Below are 21108 nucleotides of genomic sequence, written 5' to 3'. Positions count from 1 at the left end.
TTGCTTAATTTCTTTTGTTTACACTGATTTCATTCCCCTTTCATGGGAATTTCTGATTCTGGAATTTCTCTCTCTTCTTTTTTTCCTTCAGTGCTTTCTTTTTTCTCTTTTAATTGAAATACAGCCAATTTACAATGTTTTTTTAGTTTCTGGTGTTCAGCATAGTGATTTATATATATATATATATATATATATATATATATATATATATTCCTTTTCATATTCTTTTTCATTATAGGCCATTCTAGGTATTGAATATAGTACTCTGTGCTCTACAGTAGGACCCTGCTGTCTATCTATTCTATATAAATTAGTATCTGTGAATCCCGAACTCCCAATTATCCCTTCCCACCCCCTTTTCCCCTCTGGTAACCATAACCTGGTTTCCTATGTCTGTGAGTCTGTTTCTATTTTGTAAATAAGTTCATGTCCTTTTTTTCAAAAACATACTAAATGAAGTAAGCCAGAAAGAGAAAGAGAAATGCCATATGATATCACTTGTATGTGGAATCTAAAAAAAACAAAAAAACAAAAAAAAAAAAACTCTGGAATTTCTTGATTCTGGTGGTTTTGCTGGGATTTTCATGACACTGAGTTTGTTTCTCTTCAATAAGGATGATGTTGGCCTAGGGGAGAGGTATACATATGGAATAGTTTCAACTGTTTTTCATGATATGTAGGCTCCTATATCCAAGGCAGACTAGAAATTATCACACAGCAATATTTCATTCATATAGAGAGGGAATCCGAGGAGACAGGTGGCTACAGGTAATAGACGAGTATCTGAGTAGAATCATGGGATCTTGTATAGAATACACCTCAGCCTAAAAGAAAGCTGGGTGGGTTCTCTCATCAGAACAAGGGGGACTGGATGCTGGGCAGGCAAAGATCACAGGTGCCCATCCTCTGCAGCGTGGCCAGAGCACACAGACGTCAGCTCCACACCTGGGACGAGGAGAGAAGTGGCCTTTTTTTTTTTTAAATTGAAGTATACTCAGTTACAATGTGTCAAATTCTGGTGTACAGCATAATGCTTCAGTCAACCATGAACATATATATATATTTGTTTTTGAAGAGGCCTTTTAAAGTCAAGAATCAGGTAGTGAATGGAAGTTTCTATGCAGAGGACACACAGCAGAATTTGCAGATTGAAAAGTGTGAAGAGATGTTGAGGGTTAAAATGGGTTGGTACATCTGCTAGAGGTTTTAAACAAAGCAACTCCAGGAAAGGACTTCAGAAGTGGGAGGCCTCATGAAACTAGCAGATCCCTCGCTAGCAAAAGCCTGTAAGATGCACGGAAAGGGACAAGGTAAAATGAATGTGACATCCTTCCCATCTAGGAAGCTACCATCATGTCACAGGCATCAAGGTGTTTACCTTGCATTCATTATCAGATTCAGTCCTCCCCCACAGCCCTGTGGAGCTGCTATTTGATACTTCAGGAAATTCAGGCTCAGGAGGCTAAGGGATTTCCCCTTAGGTCACAGACCTGGGAACTAGCAGAGCAAGGACGCAGATCCAGGTGAGAACGTCCCATAGTCACTGATCTCGACTACTTTCTGAATTCGCCTTGAACTGAACAAGACAAAGGAACGGAGAAATGCCCGACAAAATGTAACTCTCATACCGTGAAAGATTATTTCAAAGCTATCTTTGTGGATTTAAGCAGTACTCTGGCTTAAGAATACTGGCTCAAGATGGAACTGGGCCGGAAGTAAGCAAAAAACCCTCTGGAAAAAGAAAGGTGGACCCACAAGAGCAGAGGAACTGCATGAAGCAGGGGTGCCAGGGAGGACAAGCAGCCCACAATGGTTATCAGATGCACTGCTGGAATTGTCAGAGGTGAACAATGAGAGAGGATGTCGGAGAGGGAAACGGCCAGGGAAAGTTCAGGCCCCTCTCCCTCCCACGCCCTCACTGCTCATTGTGGCTCTCAGTGACTCAGCCCAGATGGCAGGAAGCGGGGACCTCACTCACCCAGTGTCCAACCTACCGTTGGCCTGGAAGTAGGGGAGGATGAGGTTTGTGAGCGCAGCACAGACCCACCCAGGTACCGAGTGGCACCCACCACCGCCCACACACGCCCAGAAATTTCCACCAGGGCCCTGGAGTAGAGAGAGCACTGCTCAGGGGATTCTGGTGTGAGCCAAAGTATTAACCACTGGACCACTGTAGGTAAGGTACTTACTGTCTCTGGGCTTTAGTGTCCCACATGCAACATATGGGGTGGAATTAGGTCAGGGATTGCACACTCAAATGCCAATAGAGACCAAGCAGTTAATGAAAATCATACAGCAGGCTGAGTGTAAACCAACAAGGAGCAGAGGGGACAAGAGATCACGTGTCTTGTCAAGAAAGAGCATCCCCAGTGTCCCCAGATGCTCTAAGTTTGCACAAGAAGCCAGACTCTGAACCTTTACATAAAATCTCCCAGTCTAAATGATGACAACTAATCTAAACTCCTAAAAATACTGCACAAGGCAAACAAAACAAGACAGGAGGCTTGAGTCTAGATGTGTCCTGTTCCATAATGTTCCATATGCAGCAATTTCAACTATACATTTATTAAATTTGAACAGAACTTAAAAATACAGTTCCTCCGTGGTACCAGCCACATTTCAAATGCTCAGCACCCATGTGTATTATTGGCTACCATATTGGATAACACAGAGGACATGCTCAACTCCACCGAAAATCCTCTTGGATACCCTTGGTCTAAATGACCTCTAAGATGACCTTCAGCTATTCAAACTCCAAGAAAGACAAACCAAATTGAACTTTACTTTCTTTGCTAACAGGAAACAAAGCTCCTGGAATTTCATCACATAACTTCAACACAAGAAAGTTCACGTCACCATTTATTTTTTTCACCCTGATGAGTTCCCTTCAGTTGCGTTTAAACTGGGTTCAACAGATTTGTTCATAAAAACAACCTGATATTTTTTAATCTGCTTCCACATGCAGAGTAAATTCTTGAGTTATTTAATTTATAGGGGTTTGAAATCTAAACATGTATTTTAAAAAGGAGGTGGGAGTGGGGAAAACAAAGGCCCTATTTTATATAACCTAGAACTCACCCTTCCCTGCTAGAGAAGTTCACGGTCGTATAAAGCTTTTAATTGCCGGTGCAGGACTGTCCAGTGTGACAACTAGCCATATTTTAGATTATGGATCATCTAACTTTCCTATAAAGAACCAGAGAGTAAATATTTTCAGCTTTGTCGGCTAAATGGTTTCTGTGGCAGCTACTCGGCTCTGCCTCATTACATAAAAGCAGTGATTGACAATATTTAAACAACTGGGCATGGCTGTATTCCATAAAACTTTATGGATACCAACATTTAAATTCCCATGTAATTTTCAAGTGTCATGAAACAGTCTTCATTTTATTTCTTTCCCCTCTAACTATTTAAAAGTGAAAAAATCCTTTCTTAGCATGGGACCATCTCAAAACAGGCAGCATGCAGGATTTGGCCCACTGGCTGGAGCTGGCTGACCCCCCTGCTCAGTCCTGCAAGCTCTCCAACGGAGAGACTCGTGGGCTCCGAGCCAGGGAGGGTCGAGCTCTGGCACACGCGTACGATTCACTGGGCATTTATCCAATGTAAGTTCTGTGCTTTGCTAACACTGTTCAGGAAAGGAGGGCTGGAACACACAGGCTCTTTTTGGTGAGACTACCTTCTCTAGAGAGTCGAACCTCATTATATTCATGGATTCCATGTATTTCGTAGCAAATTCGTCTGCTTGCTAAGATTTACTTTTGATACCAAAATCAATGCTTGTGGTGAATTTGTAGTCATTCTCAGACATGGGCACAGGGGTGAAAAATTTGAATCACCCCTTCAGCAAGACCCTAGCTGAAGTCAAATAAATCAGCACTCTGCCATGTTGTTTCAGTGCTCACACCCTAAACAAGTGTCCTGTTCATGGTCTTTGTAGAGGTCTTTGCAGGTCTTTAAATTTTGCTGTTGAAAATGTCCCTCCAGCATAGTGCTGAAATGCTGGTTAGTGTTCCTAAGCATAAGAAGGCTGCGATGTGCCTTCTGGAGAAAATTTGTGTACTAGGTAAGTTCCATTCAGGTATGAGTTATAGTGCTGTTGGCTCTGAGTTCAATGTTACTGGATCCACCATATATAGTGAAGTGTCTTTAAACATAGACACACATAAAACAAGGTTAGGTATTGATTGGTTGATGAGAATGTTGTGAGTAGAGATTCACAGGAACTCTGTATTCCCCCTAGAAGTGATAGTTCAGAATTCACTTACTCAGTGTTTGTGGACATGACTTTATAGAAACTTAACTACTGCAAAGTAACAGAATTGACTGTACATATATTTTACTGACATTAACAAGGAGTTTCTGTGATATCCTGTATGTTCCCTCTCCTCTACCTTATAAATTGAATTTAAGGTTTATCGAGGAAGGTTAAAACTATACATAAATAAATTTTGGGGGGTTATTTTATGATTTTAGGTTTCCCTGAATCCCTGCTTTCTGGTTCTCAAGATAAATGAATTCTTGCCTGATAAATGGCATAGAAAGTTATTTTTGATAAATTCTTCACTTGTAAGTAATTTGCAAGTTCACAAACCATGCTCCAACTAGTGAAACACCCCAAACCCAAGATCTCAGCAGGACTGTGCTGGAAACTTGGCTGGTGAACATTTTGCCATGTTGTAAACATTCAACACAGTTTTGTAACCTCCCTACAAATGGTACTAAACATCACTCATAGTTAATAACCCAAACCTAAGCATTTGTTATGTAAGTCAACCAGGGTTTTATCGGAGACCTGGCACCTTTACTACATGTCCTTGGGTATGATTTTCATTTGCAAATGTTGCATGAAATGCACTGGCTTTGCCCTTTGGAAATACAACACATAAGGTGGTCCAGCAGGGGAAGTTATTTGGAAACGGAAGAGGATGTTGGGAGCTGACACATCTGAGAGCTGTGGTTCAGGCAGAGCCAAAAAAATTAAAAAAAAAAAAGATGTTTCATATGTGTTTAGAAGAATATTAACAAGCAAGTTGATATGTCTTAGGAATACATATACACATACTTCTTTTGTTTATGACTAACTTCTCTTAACCAAACACAATCTTTCTGTGATTACTGATGTAATCACCGACATCAACTGAGCTCTTCATCATGACCTTGGCCACTTCGCCCAAGCTTTTCTAAATATTAGATGACATTAGAGTTCTTACTATATGCCAAGCACTATTCCAAGCACTTTAAATATATTTATCTATTTAACCCTCAAAAACTTTATGATGTAGGCACAGTTATTATCATCTTCAGTTTTATAGATGATGAAACTGAGACACAGAGAAGTCATGTAATTTGCCCTAGGTCACAAAGCAAATAACTGGTAGAGCCAGGATTTGAACTTGGGGGCTCTCATTCCAGAGTCCTCTCCCTTGACTACTCTTGCAACAGTGACTTTCAGTAAAGCACTGGATAACTGTGGAAGAAACCCAGCTCCAGTGCAAAGGGACTTTTACAATGGCTACTTCTATTAGCAGCAATATTCAACTCATCTTTCTTTCCGCACCTCTTTTTCTTCCTCCCTTTCTTCCTGTCTTTTTTTCTGTCTCTAAATTATACATCATAAAATTCTCCACTGTTGACAAACGTATACAACCATTTAACCACCATCACATCAAGAATGAATGGTTCTATCCATCTACCTCAAAAAATTTCCCCACACTCCTTTGTAGTTACCCACTGTCTCCACCTCAGCCCAGGGATCAAGGGATTTTAGTCAGTGGTCTATGACCCCCAAGGGATCTTGGCACAGAATTCAAGAATAGAACCTAGATTGGTGTAAAAATTACGTATTTAAAAATTATCACTAACTTCTAGTTAAAATTTAGCATTCCTTCAAGTATGAATATGAGTAACACACTAGAAATACTAGCAGTAACATCACTTGGTCTCCAGTAGAAGTCACTGATAATCTTATATCACATTGCAACGGTTGTCTGTATCACAAGATATTATTTACATTCCTGACTACTTCGAAATTATGGTACACAAGCTCTTGTTATTTATTGCATTCAATCCCCAGTGTCTCCATTTGAAAAAAAAAAAAAAAAAAGGAAAGGAAATGCATAATTCCTCCACCAGTCTGCACAGTGATTACATCTTATTCATTTCTGTATCTTTCACTTGAGGCAAATGTCGAGTGGGAAAATGGGGCAATAAATTATGAAGGACTCAGCTTGCCCCAAATACAGTTTCTCTTAGCACCAAGCTCTAGGAAAGGGGACCTCTTCATAAATTGAATTCCTTCTCGGAGAAAAAAATATTTGAAAATTAAATTTAAATTAAATTGTTTTTAATACAGTTATTAGAACATTTGCAATGTAAACATCTGCGATATCAAAGGTCCTGGGGATTGAACTCAGGACCTCATGCATGCTAAGTATGCACTCTACCACTGAGCTATATTCACTCCCCTGCATCTCCTTTCCTTAAAACCGATGGTGGAAGTGGAGCTGTGCGCCTTCGCAGTTAAATGTTGCTGCCGCCTTCCATTGAGGAAGATTGTTACAGAGTGTCACCTGCCTCCTCCACAGGGCTGCCAAGATGTCTACTCTCCCAGCCCTTTGCAACCTGCCAAGGTCGACAGAGACCACACACACCTCAGAAAGGGGAACCAGGCATCCGTGAGCTCAAGACTGACTCCAAGAGGGAGTAAGACACTGGGACACCAACTCTAAAAATTAGGCAGAAGATGAAAATTCACATTCTCTAATTATTTGGAATCGTTTTGTGATCAGGACTGTGTTATTAGGACACACTGCTCATACTGTGGTGGGTCACCTTCAAATCAGTTATTTCTTAATTTATAAACAAATAAACAAATCAATAGAAAAAGAAGGATGGAAAGGGACAGTTTTCGTAAGAAACACAAATGGTCAGTAAATATAAGAAAAAAAATTCTTGACTTCACTGAGAATCAAAAAGTAAGTATTAAATGAGAGACACTTTTTTCTCTTAAATTGTCAGAAACCAAATTATTTGCATAAGAGAAATGAATTGATGTAAGATATAAGTCGTCTACCTTAAATCCCAATATGGAAATTCATAGTTGAAATAAAAGCAACTCTTGTGAAAATAAAAGGATGAATTTGAAACCTGCTTGGGTAGACTGGGTTAATTTCAAGAGGCAAGGCTGAAAGAATGCATGTTAGATTCTAAATTACAAATTAAATGGAAGCAATATAAAAATCATAGATGCTGTTGATACTAACCTTCCCTTCCAGGAGTCAAAACTTGGAGTACAACAGCCTTTATTTTCACTTACCTCTAGTCCTCTGTTTTCCCCTACCTTTCAGCCCCATCCCTCTCCTTACCACTGTGACTGAGCGTGTCTTAGGCCAGTAGGAAGATGGAAGACGTGTTAGTGCTTTATAGATAAACAAGATTATACTGCATAGCATAGGGAAATATATACAAGATCTTACGGTAGTTCACAGAGAAAAAAATGTGACAATGAATATATACATGTTCATGTATAACTGAAAAATTGTGCTCTACACTGGAATTTGCACAACATTGTAAAATGATTATAAATCAATAAAAAAGTTTAAAAAAAAAGGTTTTCCTGTCTTTCAGTTTTTCCCAGTATTATTATCCTTCTTCAGTAGTTAATTTCTCATGCATAGTTAATTCCATAATGTTTCCTTAGCAATTACCCAACACATGTGTCACCATCTCCTTACCTTGTAAATTTCTCAAGCACCCCTTTTTCATTTCAGAGTGTATTGGTCAGAGAGGATATTTAATAAATGTCGATCAACTCTGCTGCCACACGAATGTGGATGGAGTCAAATTTAGCAGGGAACAGAAGCCGGAGAATTAACAGCAAAGTTGAACTTGCCGGTTATCATTTTCAGTCGTGCTCCCCTGAGGTGAGTCACCTGAAACCGGCTTTGGAAGCAGTTATTCTGTTCACACAGCATCTCCCACTGGCCACTGGGGAAAGTTCACCTCCGACACACAATTTAAAAATTAAGTATTGACTCTGCTGGCCTACTATTTAAATCTCGTCTCTCTTGGATTTGGAATTCAAGAACACGCATGGCCTCATTGTTCTTGATGGCTTCAGCTGAAACATGAGTATTTTAAAAGTGGTGTAATTAGATCACTTCAGGGCTAGGTGAACTAAATGCCTGAGTCCATTCAATCCTCCCCCAAATGTTTGACACTTAGTACGAAGAAGAAGCACAGTAACATTTATGTTATAAATGCACCACAACAAGATGGGTGTTACCTCTCTCTTTATTTTTGAGAAGGCTTGGAAAGATTAAGCAGTAACTCATAAAAGGTTCCAAAGCAAGTAAGCCGCAGAGCAGAGAGTTAAACTCCATCTAACTGCAGAGGTCACACTTAATAACTACCTCATACTGCTCTCCTTATTAAGTTAATTATGAATTAAGTTTATATAAATACAATTAAGTACAATGACATAATGTAAATGTTAATTACATTCATTGAAATAAATTTTCAACATTAAAAAAACCTGTCAGAAGATAGTTTCAAAGCCTACCATGATAGGTTAGGCTTTTTAGATTTTTTTTTTTTTAATGGAGATACTAGGGATTGAATCCAGGACTTGGTGCATGCTAATAAGCATACGTTCTACCACTGAGCTATATACCTTCACCTTGGTTAGACTTTTTAACATGTGACACAACTTTTGCTAAAGTTCAACAGGCTGTTTCCGGAGCAGCTCATACAAAGGCAACTCCCAGGACATGCTATTAAAACGGGGCATATACCGTGTGATATCAATTACAATCAGAAGTTAAACAAAGGAATGGGCTCAGCTTGCAGTTTCTGGCACATGCTGGATGTACCAACCCTCCTCTTCCAATTAGGTGCAGCACCTGTACAGTGGGCTACGGTCAGGTATGGATAAGGATGTGATGGGGCTGGAGTGGAGGCTTTCATTTTTGTGCATCTAAAATAGACTTTTTAAAATCTCTGTGTGTTGTGGGGGGTAGAGGATTACGGAGATTACATTCATCTGAGAGAGTCACTACAGAAGATTCCAGAAATGGGTGGAATTTATATCCTAGGTTTGGATGCAGAGAGAATTTTCCCACTCACGCGAACAGCAATCTGTAAGTCTGATAGGTATCTGTAAATCTGATAAGTAATACCTGCCTGGAGCCCAGAGTCAGGAAGGTTTGTGGGACTGAGTCTGAGTTCTACAGAGAAAGCATGCTGTGCTGACGAATAATGTGTGCCCTGGCACTGAGAACTGAGTCAGGATTAGAACATTCCTGGGACTGGCCATCACCACAGAGGTACTTCAGAGCTGCCAACCAGGACGGAGAGGACAGATCATAGGGCAGACCTGGGAACTTTGAATCAGAAAAGAATTTGAGCTGTGAAGACACACAAGTCTGTGAGATTTATCCGCAATTGTGATAACGTAAGCCCACAGCCATTCTTGGGAGCCAAGATGACAGAAAGGCCACTTGGCTGAGAAACAGGAGGATAAAAGGCAAGCAGTATGGCTGAGAACTTGTACTCCCTACTGGCCCAGGAGAGCTCGGCAGATTTGCTATTTCTTTGGCTCAGCCTAATGGATTTGGGAAATAGGACTATAGGGCTTCTTATTTTGCTTCTTTTTTTCCTGCATCTCTTGAAAGTTTTTAGCGAAGTCCGCTTGAAAATATCAGCCTGAATCAAGTGTGCTGAGGGAAAACAGTTTTGGTCAATGTTTAAAGTCAGAACAGAAAAGGAGGGAAAACTGCCCCCTGGTGGTAGATTTGGAAAATCCCTAGTGCAAGATTCCCAAAAGTGTTCCTGGAAGCATCCTCTTTCCTTCTCTCCCTCTCTCCCTCTGCTCACGACTGCACGGGGGAAGTACTCTGTGGTAAAATAGCCCTGGGAAACAATTTTTTAAGTTATATAGTATATATTCATATATTAAACATATTGTATCTATTTTTTAGCAATTGATAACATTTATTAGCATGTTAAGTCTCTAAGAAGTCCAGCAGTCAAGAAAATCTAACTCCTTTTAACTTACCACTTACCAAATTTATTTGAACACAGGCATGAAACCTTTTTTTAAAAATTAAACCATTTTGGCAGACGTGAGTCTTAGGGGGAAGGAAAGAAAAGGAGGTCATGTTTTCCACTTGCAATATAGAGATTTCTTTTCCAGAGCCTTTCCCTGATAAAACCTAGAAAATTTGCATGCTTATCGTATATTTATGCCTCCTGTGTCTCCTCCATGATTGGCATTAGTAAAAAGCTATGTAAATGTTAATTTCCAGCTGGAGACAAATCATTTCTGTGTATCAGGCCACAGGCTTCTACCAAAGACAAGTTAACAGCACATCAGTGCACTCAAGCTTTTCAGGTGTAACTACCCCGGAGAAATCCTAGAAGCAATGACACAGTGTATAGACAGCTCTTTGGACACTAAAGCCCCTCAGGGACAGGAAGTGGGAAAACTCAGTGGCTCAGAGGGCTGTGGGCTCGGGAGCCGTATTTCCAGTGTTTGATGACCAGCTCTATCTCTCACTAGCTGGGCTCCTTTGGGCATACTGTATAACGTCTCTGTTCTCAAGGTCCTCATCTGTGACATGAAAATAGCAGTATTTCCTAGGTCTATTGAGGATTAAATGAGTTAATACGTGTAAAGTCTTAAAGGAGTGCCTGGCAGGCAGCTAGCCATTTGTTGCTTCTGAATTTGCATTACTAAAGCCAGGAGTATGAAGCTTCATTTAAATATTATTTTTTTCCCCTTTAAAAATCTTGTACTTTTGCTTAGGCCATGAGACCTTTTAGAAATGGTGGCCAACTATCACTAACATGTATTAGGGGGATATTTTAAGCTTGGTAAACATTTGTGAAATTTTCCTCTTCTTAATATTTTTAAAATTGTGGTAAAATATATATAAGATAAAACTTACCATTTTAACCATTTTTAAGTGTACAGTTCTAAAGCATTAAGTACAGTTACACTGTTGAGCAATCATTGCTACAATCCATCTCCAGAACACTTTGATCGTCCCAAAATGACACTCTGTATCCATTAAACTGTAACTCCCCCTTCTCCCCTCCTTCCAGCCTCTAGCAACCACTACCTTCTATCTATGAATTTGACTACTCTAGATATTACATATAAATGGAGTTCTACCCAGACGATTGGATAAAGACGTTTTATACACACACACACACACACACACACACACACAATGGAGTATTACTCAGTAATAAAAAGAATGAAATAATGCCATTTGCAACAACATGGATGGACCTAGAGATTATCGTACTAAGTGAAGTCAGACAAAGAAAGACAAATATATGACATCACTTATATGTGAAATCTAAAAATGATACAAATAAACTTATTTACAAAACAGAAAGAGTCTCACAGACTTAGAAAATTAACTTTATGGTTACCAAAGGGGTAGGCGAGGAGGGATAAATTAGGAGTTTGGGACTAGTAGATATAAACTACTATGTATAAGATAAACAACACAGTCCTAATGTATAGCCCAGGGAACTACATTCAATAGCTGGTAATTTCAAATCCTGTTACTCACACTTAATGATTGTCTATTACATGCTTTGGAAAATATTTAAATTATTTGTGTTTCTTTTAAAAATTATTAATTATTCTATTTTTCCTCAAATGTATTTTAACTAGACAGTTAATTGCTAGGGCTGATGAGTATCTTTACATATCCCTCACTGTAATAATTCAAATTAAAACAAATCAAACACATTAAAAATTTCTGCTCTCCTGAAGACACTGTTGAGAAAAAGGAAAAACAAGCTGGAGACTGGGAGTAAATATTTGCAAAGCATATATCTGAAAGGACTTGTATCCAGAACATGCAAACAAACTCTCAAAACTCATTAGGAAAACAAACAACCCAAGAAAAAAATGCACAAAAGACTGAATCAGACAACACACTGAGAAGATATACAGATGGCAGGTGAGAACATGAAAAGATAATCAACATCATTTGTCATTAAGGAAATACAGGCTGAAGCCACAAAGAGTTACTACTACATACTTATTAGAATGGATAAAGTGAAAAAAGATTGATCATACCAAGCACTGACAAGATATGGAGGAAGTGGAACTCTCATTCAGTGCAGGTGGGGATGTAAAATGGTACAACCACTTTGGAAAACAGTTTGGTAATTTGTTTAAAAGTTAAACAAACACCTCCAATATGATCTAGGCATTCCTCTTTTCGGTATTTACCCAAGAGAAATGAAAGCATATGCCCATATGGAGACTCGTACATGAAAGCTCACAGTAGCATTATCCATACTAGTGAAAATCTGGAAACAGCTCAAATGTCCATCTGTGGTGAATAAATAAACAAATGAGGGATTATTCCTATAATGGAATACAACTCAACAATAAAAAGGAATGAAATATCCATACACATTATAGCACGGATGAATCTCAAAATAATTACGCTGAGTGAAAGACACCAGGCAAAAAGGTGAGTGATTTCATTTATATGAAATTGTAGGACATGCAAGCTAATGTACAGTAATAGAAACAAGATCAGTGGTTGCCTGGGGCACGAGAGGGGCTGGGAGGGCAGGAGGGTGGGATTAGCAAGGGGCATGAGGAGACTTCCGATGGATGTCTCCATTGTCTTCATTATGGTGATGGTTTCAAGGGTATATGTGTAGGTCAAAACATCGAAATGTACAGTTCATTTAAAAATCTTTTCATTCTGGGGCTTCTCAGCTCTGAGCTGCTGCTTTACTTTATTGCCTAAGCGATGCTGAACGTTCAATACAAAGCAAGACACTTATAGTTCTCCAAGGATCCTGTCTTATTTTGTCTGTTTCATCAGTTTGCCCATTTCTCTCTCTCTCTCTCTCGTTTTACTGAGATATAATTGACATACAGCTGTGTATAAGTTTAAGGTGTGCTGCATAATGACTCGACATACACATATTGGGGAGTGATTACCAAATAAGCTTGGTTAATATCCATCTCCTCATAGAATTTTTTTTTCTCAAATTATACACTTTAAAGACATGTAGTTTATTGTAGGTCAGTTATACCTTGATGAAGTGATCAAGAAAAGGCCTTAGTTGTAACAGTTCACAATACACAGATATGTAAAGAAAAAGTAAATAATCTTTCATCTGATGCCATCCATCAGATAATCTCCTCAAGGTTCCCAACATAGCCTGGTAAGTGCATCCTTTCAGACTTTCCTTTTAATTACACAAACTTATCACCCTATTATAGGGTTTACTTTTGGTAAAATGGGTGACCCATTAAAGTGGTATTTTTCTGCAACAATTTATTAGGGTTTAAAAAAAACTCTTATTATGCATAAAAATTTCTAGGTGTTCTGAGGTTGAGGCTCTTTTTTTTTTTATAGCCAATATGCCTTAAATACCAAAGAAAGGAATGTAAAACTACAAATAGAAACATCTTGCTTTGCAGTAAATTACTAGATGGAGGAGTTTCCCCTCAGTGAGGGAGTCAGAAGTCCACATTCTTTCTATACTGAGAGCCTGTTTTTCCATAAGATATAATTTAATCTAGAAAAGGAAAACCATTCTGTGTTTTAAGCTATAATTAAATTCTCACTCTAGGTTAAACATTACACAGGGATGTTAGACGCAAGCAAGTTCAATGGCAAACAGACCTTCAGGATTGCTTTGGTTGTACAAGCTAGAAAATTGTACCAGCTCTAAGGTTTTACCACAGGTCAGGTTGACTTAAAAAAAAAACCTTCAATTAAAAAAATTATAAAATATATGCTCACTGTGAAAAATGCCAAAAATATACATGCATATAGGATCAAATTTTCTTCTGTTCTTTCTCAATTCCATCTATGAGACATAACCACCATCAACACATCTTTGCAGACTATATATGGAGTGCATGGACACCCATGTATGTGTTTACCTGCTTTCATTTTTTGTCTGTTCATTTGATTTTTCTTTGAAGTTTTTTTTAATTATCGTAAAATATATATGACAAAAACCTACCATTTCAACCATTTTTAAGTGTACAATTTAGTGATATCTTCACTTGACAAGCCAACGTACACTCACACACAAACTCGCACAAACCCGCTTCTCTGTTCTAACATACCAGAGTTCAGCAGTTACAGAGATGTCCGCTTACCTTGAACTAGTAAGTACTGTCTTGCCTTCCTTTTGTTTTCACTGTAACAATCTTTGGATTTTGTTTGCCAGGCACAGATGTCATCTTTTTCCTTCACACATTCTTTCTTCTGGATTTCTCATCAAAACCTGTAACACAGAAGGGAGAAGCTCCTTGCTTTTCTGTAGACACATAGGCAAGAACCAGAAATCTCAGATCAGTGACACTTCTAATATATTTCTAATTTTCCCCTGGGTTGGTTAGAGTTTAACCACAGGTTTAGAAATTCACCTAATTAGATGAGACTTCGAGCTATCTCAAAATATAGCTGCAAAGAGGCTATTCGCCTTAACAAGGAAAGATTTGATACTGATTTGGCTTCTTAGGTAATGCTCATTTCATTGAACACAGAGAGTTAGGTTTCTGTCTCTGGAGGAGATTCTGAAGCAGTAAAAGTTATCTACAGTCAGTTGTACAACCAGGGCTGTCAGAGCAGGAGAACTCAATAAAACATCACCTCGGAGTCTGTGTTTCAGAATTACTAAAACCGGGATGACACTTCTGAATCTCGTTTTTAACAGATGTCCGTTGTGCAGAGAGTGAAGCATGTGTCATGAATACTGATGAAACGCAGTGTGTGTATTGCGCCATAAGATGCACTCATTTATATGTATTTATCATTCTCCCTATAAAAGAAAAGGAAACAGCTCTTCCCCAGAAGCTCTCCTGGAGTCAGGGAGCACGCTTCTCCCTTGTCAAGTGTGGGCCCAAACTGTTTCACAGGGAGCAGTGTGCGAAAGCCGGACACGAAGGGGAGGCAGACGCAGCAGAATTGGCTTTCATTACTCTGCCACGTGGGTCAATGAAATGCCCCTGTTGCACCATCCCCAGGGCACCCGCCAGCCCAGCCCACCTGACCCTCAACTCTTCCCAGATGTGGACGCAGGTGTGAGGTGGGTGACGGCAGCAGGGAGCAGAAAGAACTCGGTACATTTCCTTCTCAGGCACCTCTGCTTACGGCTACCATCTGACAGATCCATCTTTTCTAACAGAAACTAGATACTCCAGAAACTCAGCAACAACAAGAGCATGGTGTAAGCTGGGAGTTTCTTGTAGTCAGTATCCTCTGAGGAGGTAAACAGCTCTTAAAGCTAATAAGAAGCTAATTTTATGTTCCGTGTTTAAAATTAAACATTAAAATGCCAACGACATTAAATTTAAATAGTGAAATTGAACCTTGATAGAGAGTACTCCCGGTGATGGGGTAGCAGTTTGGGTCATACCAAAGCAGAATGAAGACCTCTCACAGCCGGCCATCCCCTTGGTCCCCACGACTTTAAGGTGAATGACTGAGCTTTTAGAAAGAACCGACTAGAGATGTGGTGTAGTCTGAGCCCCCACTTTACAGATGAGATCAATGAGGCTCAGGGAGAGACAGTGATCTGAGAAAGCTGATGGACACAGGGAGACCCGGTGCTGGGATGACTCAGCCTCTTTTCTGCTTTTTTGAAGCATCTCTCCACAACTGTCACGTGTCCGCCAGGCGACAAAAGCTCCTTGAGGGGTTAAGCCTTGTAAATAATGATTTAACAAGCAGCGTCCAGCATCATGTATAAGGAGCCAGTTAAGGCCCTTACTGTTCTGGCTGTGTTAACAAAGGCTGAACAGCTTCTAATAGCTCAGATCACAGGGACTGAAAAAAGAGAAATACTTCTTGATTGCCTTGAGAACTACCATTTACTGAGTGCCCACCTTGGGCCATGGTTGGGCATATCACTTACATTGCCTCTAATGTGTCTAGGAACTCCAAAAATAATACAGGTATTATTATACGGTGAAGATGAGGAAGCTGAGTCTGGGAAGTACGATCTCTTGCCTGAGGCTACACACTGCTAGTAAATTCTCTGATTCCACGGCCCCATGCCACTGACTTCCTGCCTGCGACAAACAGCACTATAAACCAAGGACATATGCACCTATTTATATTATATTTATAGAGCCCAGTAGTAGAAACAGAATGGGCAGCATTTAGAAGGAGACTAGAAAGAGAGAAAAGGTGAGCTAAGAGCATTACGGGAATATATTCTACAATGACTCTCAACATGGGTTAGGGATATGTCATAAGATCTTCATACACACCAAATATGCCAATGCAATTAGAGCATAGCCTGTAACTTCACCCACAAAATTCAGTGAAAGATTCCCGTGATGTTAGGTATGTGAGGATGAGCAAAGAAGGACAAGGTCTCAACAAGTTAGGATGGACGAGTTACAGTCACCTCGTGTTAGTTTGAACTGTCGTAAGAAAAAGTTGTGGCTTGAACAACAAACATTTATTTTCTCACAGTTCTGGAGACTGGAAGTCCAAGATCAAGGTGCTGGCATGGTCCATTTCTCCTAAGGCCTCTCTCCTTGTCTTGCAGACGGCTGCCCTCTTGCTGCCTCTTCACTCGCTCTTTTCTCTGTGTACGTACATCCTTGGTGTTTCTTTTCGTGTCCAAATTTTCTCTCCTTACAAGGACACCAGTCAGATTGGATTGGGGCCCAACCTACCAGCCTCTTTAACGTAATCACCTCTTCAAGGGCCCTATCTCTCTATAGAGTCAGAATCTAAGGCGTTAGGGGTTAGAGCTTCACCGTGTGAATTTTGGGACACCACAATTCAGCCCATCATACCCACTAAGTACCTAGTTCTGGTGCCACAGCAATGAAAATCCAGACATTAGAAAAGTGACAACTTGCTATGTCACTAAGCTTCATTGCCATTCACGAAGCGTTGCAGCCCTCTATGACTTGAATTCAAGAATCCAAGACTCTAGAGCAGGTTTTAGGTTTTTTGAAAAAAAAGAAGGAGGGACCATAATTAAGTAAACTTTGGTCACAAGAGTCTAAACCAGAGGTCAGAAAACTACTGGCAACAAATCAAATCCAGCCTGCTGCCTGCTTTTTTAAATAAAGTTTTATGGACACACAGTCATGTTCATTCATTTATGGATTGTCTCCGGTTGCTACGGAGCTCCAACTGCACAGCTGAGTCATGACGGAGACACAAGGTCAAAAGTATTTCCTACCTGGCCCTTCACAGAGACGGTATGCCAACTCCTGATTTAAACCATGTCCATCAGTAATCTTTATTGTAGGATTCTCAGGGTCTAGAAAATATATATGTATTTTCAAACTTCAAAAAAAAAAAAAAAACTTTAAGAAATAGAAAATAGCAAGTGTTGTTTGTGAAAATGTAGAAAGACCGGAACATCTGTACTCTGCTGATGGGAATATAAAATGGTGCAGCCACTGTGAAAAACAATTTGCCAGTTCCTCAGAAGATTAACCACACGATTCAGTAGTTCCACTTCTGGGTGGGTACCCCAAAGTGCTGAAAGCAGGGACTCGAATAGATATTTGTATACCGTGTTCATAGCTGCATTATGTTACATTGTTCACAACAGCCACAGGGCGGAAACAACCCGAGTCCATCAATGAATGAATGGATAAACAAAATGTGGTACATCCATACAATGGAATAGTTATTCATTCTTAAAAAGAATGAAATTCTGATACATGCTACAATGTGAATGACTCTTTAAAACATTGTTAAGTGGACTAAGCTAGATCTGAAAGGGCAAATATCGTATGATTCCCTTTGTATAAGGTTCCTAGAATAGTTATATTCATAGGGACAGAAAGTAGAACAGAGGTCATCGGGGGATGAGGGGACCAAGGAATGAGAAGTTATTGTTTAATGACCAGCGTTTCAGTCTGGGCTGATGAAAAAGATCCTCGAGAAGGATGGTGGTGATGGCTGCACAATAATGTGAGTGTACTTAATGCCACTGAACTGTACATTTAAAAATAGTTACAGTGGTAATTTTTTTGTTATGTGTATTTTATCACAGTAATAAAAATGCTCAGGAAAAAAAAAGGTGTGGGAGCATAACTAGAGGGACGGGGTAAGGAGGACTTATTATTGTTGAGACATCAGTTGAACATCTCATTTTGTTTAAAAAAAAAAAAAAAAAACCAGCAGCTGTCAAATTCTTGGTTTGCTTAGATGACCATTTCATAACTCAGAAGACAGAGGAAGCAACGGGGGGGAGTGTTATTCTAAGAAGAACTTTGGGGCAAGAGAGAAATGAAGCAAAAATTGGGCACATCCTCTTGGAGTTCAAAGTAGTATCAGCAGCATCTGCCCATCAGCAGATGAATGGATGAAGAAGATGTGGTGTATGTATACAATGGAATCTTACTCAGCTATAAAAAAAGAATGAAATCTTGCCATTTGCAACAACATGGTTGGGCTTGAAGGGCATTATGCCAAGCGAGATAAGTCAGAGAAAGACAAACACTGTCTGATATCACTTATACGTGAAATCTGAAAAATACAACAAACTAGGGAATATAACAAAAAAAGAAACAGACTCACAGATGTAATAACAAACTAGTGGTTACCAGGGGGACGTGGAAGAGGGGAGGGGCAAGATAGAGGTAGGGGATTAAGAGGTACAAACTACTAGGCACAAAATGAATAATATGATGATATGCCGTGTAACACAGGGAAAAGAGCCAGTATTTTTAAATGACTACAAAGGGAATATAACCTTTAAAAATTGTGAATCACAATGTTGTACACGTGAAACTTACATAATATTGTACATCAATTAAAAAATATATATATAATCGTATAAAATGGGTTTCCAAGAAAGAAACCAGGTCAGACAAATTATTTTCTATAACTATAGGTTTGGGATGCGAATCAGAAATCAAGACACCTCCTAACTGACACTCAGCCAAACCAGTAAAAGTTGAGATCCAGTTACGCCCAGTGATAACCAGCCCATCATAGCATCCTTTATTAGATTTCCTCCCTTTCCCAAGTCCCTTTCCCAATCCTTCACTATGTTCCTGCTCTAAATTCTCAAATAAATGACTCTTCCAAATCCTTCAAGTTCTCCTCTGGGGGGAAACCCAAACAAAGGCACCAGCTCTTAGGGTTGTTGCTGAGAATTCAGCGAAATGATGTGTGTAAATCATGCATGTCTGGCACGCAGTAAATACCCAAATAACTATAAGTTATATGATCTGTTATTATTGTATAAATACATGAAAATCTGACTTACTAGGAAAGCTATAATAAACAGTCTGATTCTAAAAAAAAAAAAAAGCAGTATCAGCAGGGAAGCTGGGGTGCTCACTGCTCCCAGTACTGCTCCACATCCCCACACTCATCCTTCCTCCCACCCCACCCACTCTCTATTCTGCAGCCCAAGGACGGGGTAAAAACACAGCAATACACAAAGGATAGTGTGACAAACTCCTGTTCCCCCACCCTTAGGGAAATGCCTGTTAATAAGCTGCCCGTTTTTTCCTAGTGGGTAGTTTGAGTTTTCCTTATCAATTTGTAGGAGTTTGCTAGAGAGTCTAGAAACTTAGCTTTTTTTTTCCCCAGTTATTTGGGGTTGAAAATATCTTCTTTGAGTTTGTTGCTTATCTTTTAATTTTATGGTGCTATTTAGTGTAGAAGTTATACATTTTGATCTAGTGAAATCCACTAACCTTGTCATTCTTAAGTGTCATCTTTGGGATCTGAGTTTAAGTCAGATTCCCAGTCCCACCCCTAGAAGTTGTGATTCCACCAACCTAGGTTGGGGCACAGGAGTCTTTATTTTCAACAAGCACCCTAGATAATTCTGATGTGGGTGGTCTAAAAACCATTCTTTGAGAAATACTCACCTAGGTCAATGTGATTTAATACCATCCTTATTTAAGAATGCCAAGGAATTCTATTTACAAACCAAAAACAGATTCATGAACATAGAAAACAAATTATGGTTACCAAAGGGGAAAGGGCAAGAGAGGGATAAACTAGGGGTTTGGAATTAGTAGATACACACTACCGTATATAAAATAGATAAACAACAAGGACCTACTGTGGAGCACAGGGAACTATATTCAATACCTTGTAATAACATGTAATGGAAAAGAATCTGAAAAGAAAAAATATATATGTATGTATATGTATAACTGAATCACTTTGCTGTACACCTGAAAGTAACATTGTAAATCAACTACACTTCAATAAAAAAAACTGAAAAAAAAAAAAAAAAAAAAAAAAAGGATCACAAGGGAAGAAACAAAAAGAAAGACCATTCAGCCCCCGAACACCAGGGGGCAGATGGAGCCACATGTCTGCTCAGTGACAAGCTAGGTCACAGGCCATCTAATTCTAGAAGAGGGTGGAGCAGATCCTCTCACCCTCCGCTGAGACCCCAAGAATCTGAAGCACTTATGAAGCCATATAAACAGTCAGGGAAGCAGCTCAAGAGTAGTAGTGAGGAAACCTGGGTTCTAGACTCCATGCCGCCCTGGGCCTCAGCTTCTGCACAGGCAAAATGAGAAGCTGTAAGTATCCAAACAAGCCCCTTCCAGCTCTTCCATTTTGTGAGAAACTTTAAGGTCACGTGGATATCTTTGTGATTGGACTTAGGTAGATTTTTCACTGTGTACCTCCCAATTTTTTTACGATGAGCTTATATTATTTTTATAATGGAAAAGAAAATGATCCCAAAACATTTTAAAAGATATTTCTCATTGTTACTCGAACATGACTTTCACAAGCTAAGATGTTTCCAGTTCAGAGCTAAGCTCACTACTGTACTCCCTGTGAATATAAAAGATACAAGATCTCAACACATGCTAATCCAACAGACTGAAAGAAATTTAGAATTTGCTTTAATAGGCAAAATTGGATCTATGACTATACAAGACGGTAAACACGGAACTCAACAGCCCAAAGATCCAATCTCAGCCAAAATCTCATACCACATAAAGAAATTAGCATACTTAAATATTTAATACTGTCTTGTAATTTTTTTTAGACGTCTGGGCTTCAAAATTCCTGACAAAGTAATTCCCAAGCCATCATCAACAAAAATAGGCAACCTTCCCAAAAGTCTCCCAAAGCAAAAGAA

At 39.4% G+C, this 21108-nt stretch overlaps 1 protein-coding gene across 1 annotated transcript in view; it reads right to left on the bottom strand.

Annotated features, from left to right (window-relative positions):
- Positions 1 to 21108, bottom strand: part of FRMD4B (FERM domain containing 4B) — a 285243-nt gene that overhangs the window by 191315 nt on the left and 72820 nt on the right. The window contains exon 2 of the mRNA XM_032458102.1: positions 14162 to 14289. The gene's annotated coding sequence lies outside the window, so the exon portion shown is untranslated. The remainder of the gene's footprint in view (positions 1 to 14161; positions 14290 to 21108) is intronic.

Source organism: Camelus ferus, chromosome 17 (genome assembly GCF_009834535.1).
Source record: "Camelus ferus isolate YT-003-E chromosome 17, BCGSAC_Cfer_1.0, whole genome shotgun sequence".
Classification (NCBI taxonomy): Eukaryota; Metazoa; Chordata; class Mammalia; order Artiodactyla; family Camelidae; genus Camelus; species Camelus ferus.
Note: the sequence above shows the minus strand (reverse complement) of the source record. Positions and strands in the feature narration are given on the sequence as shown.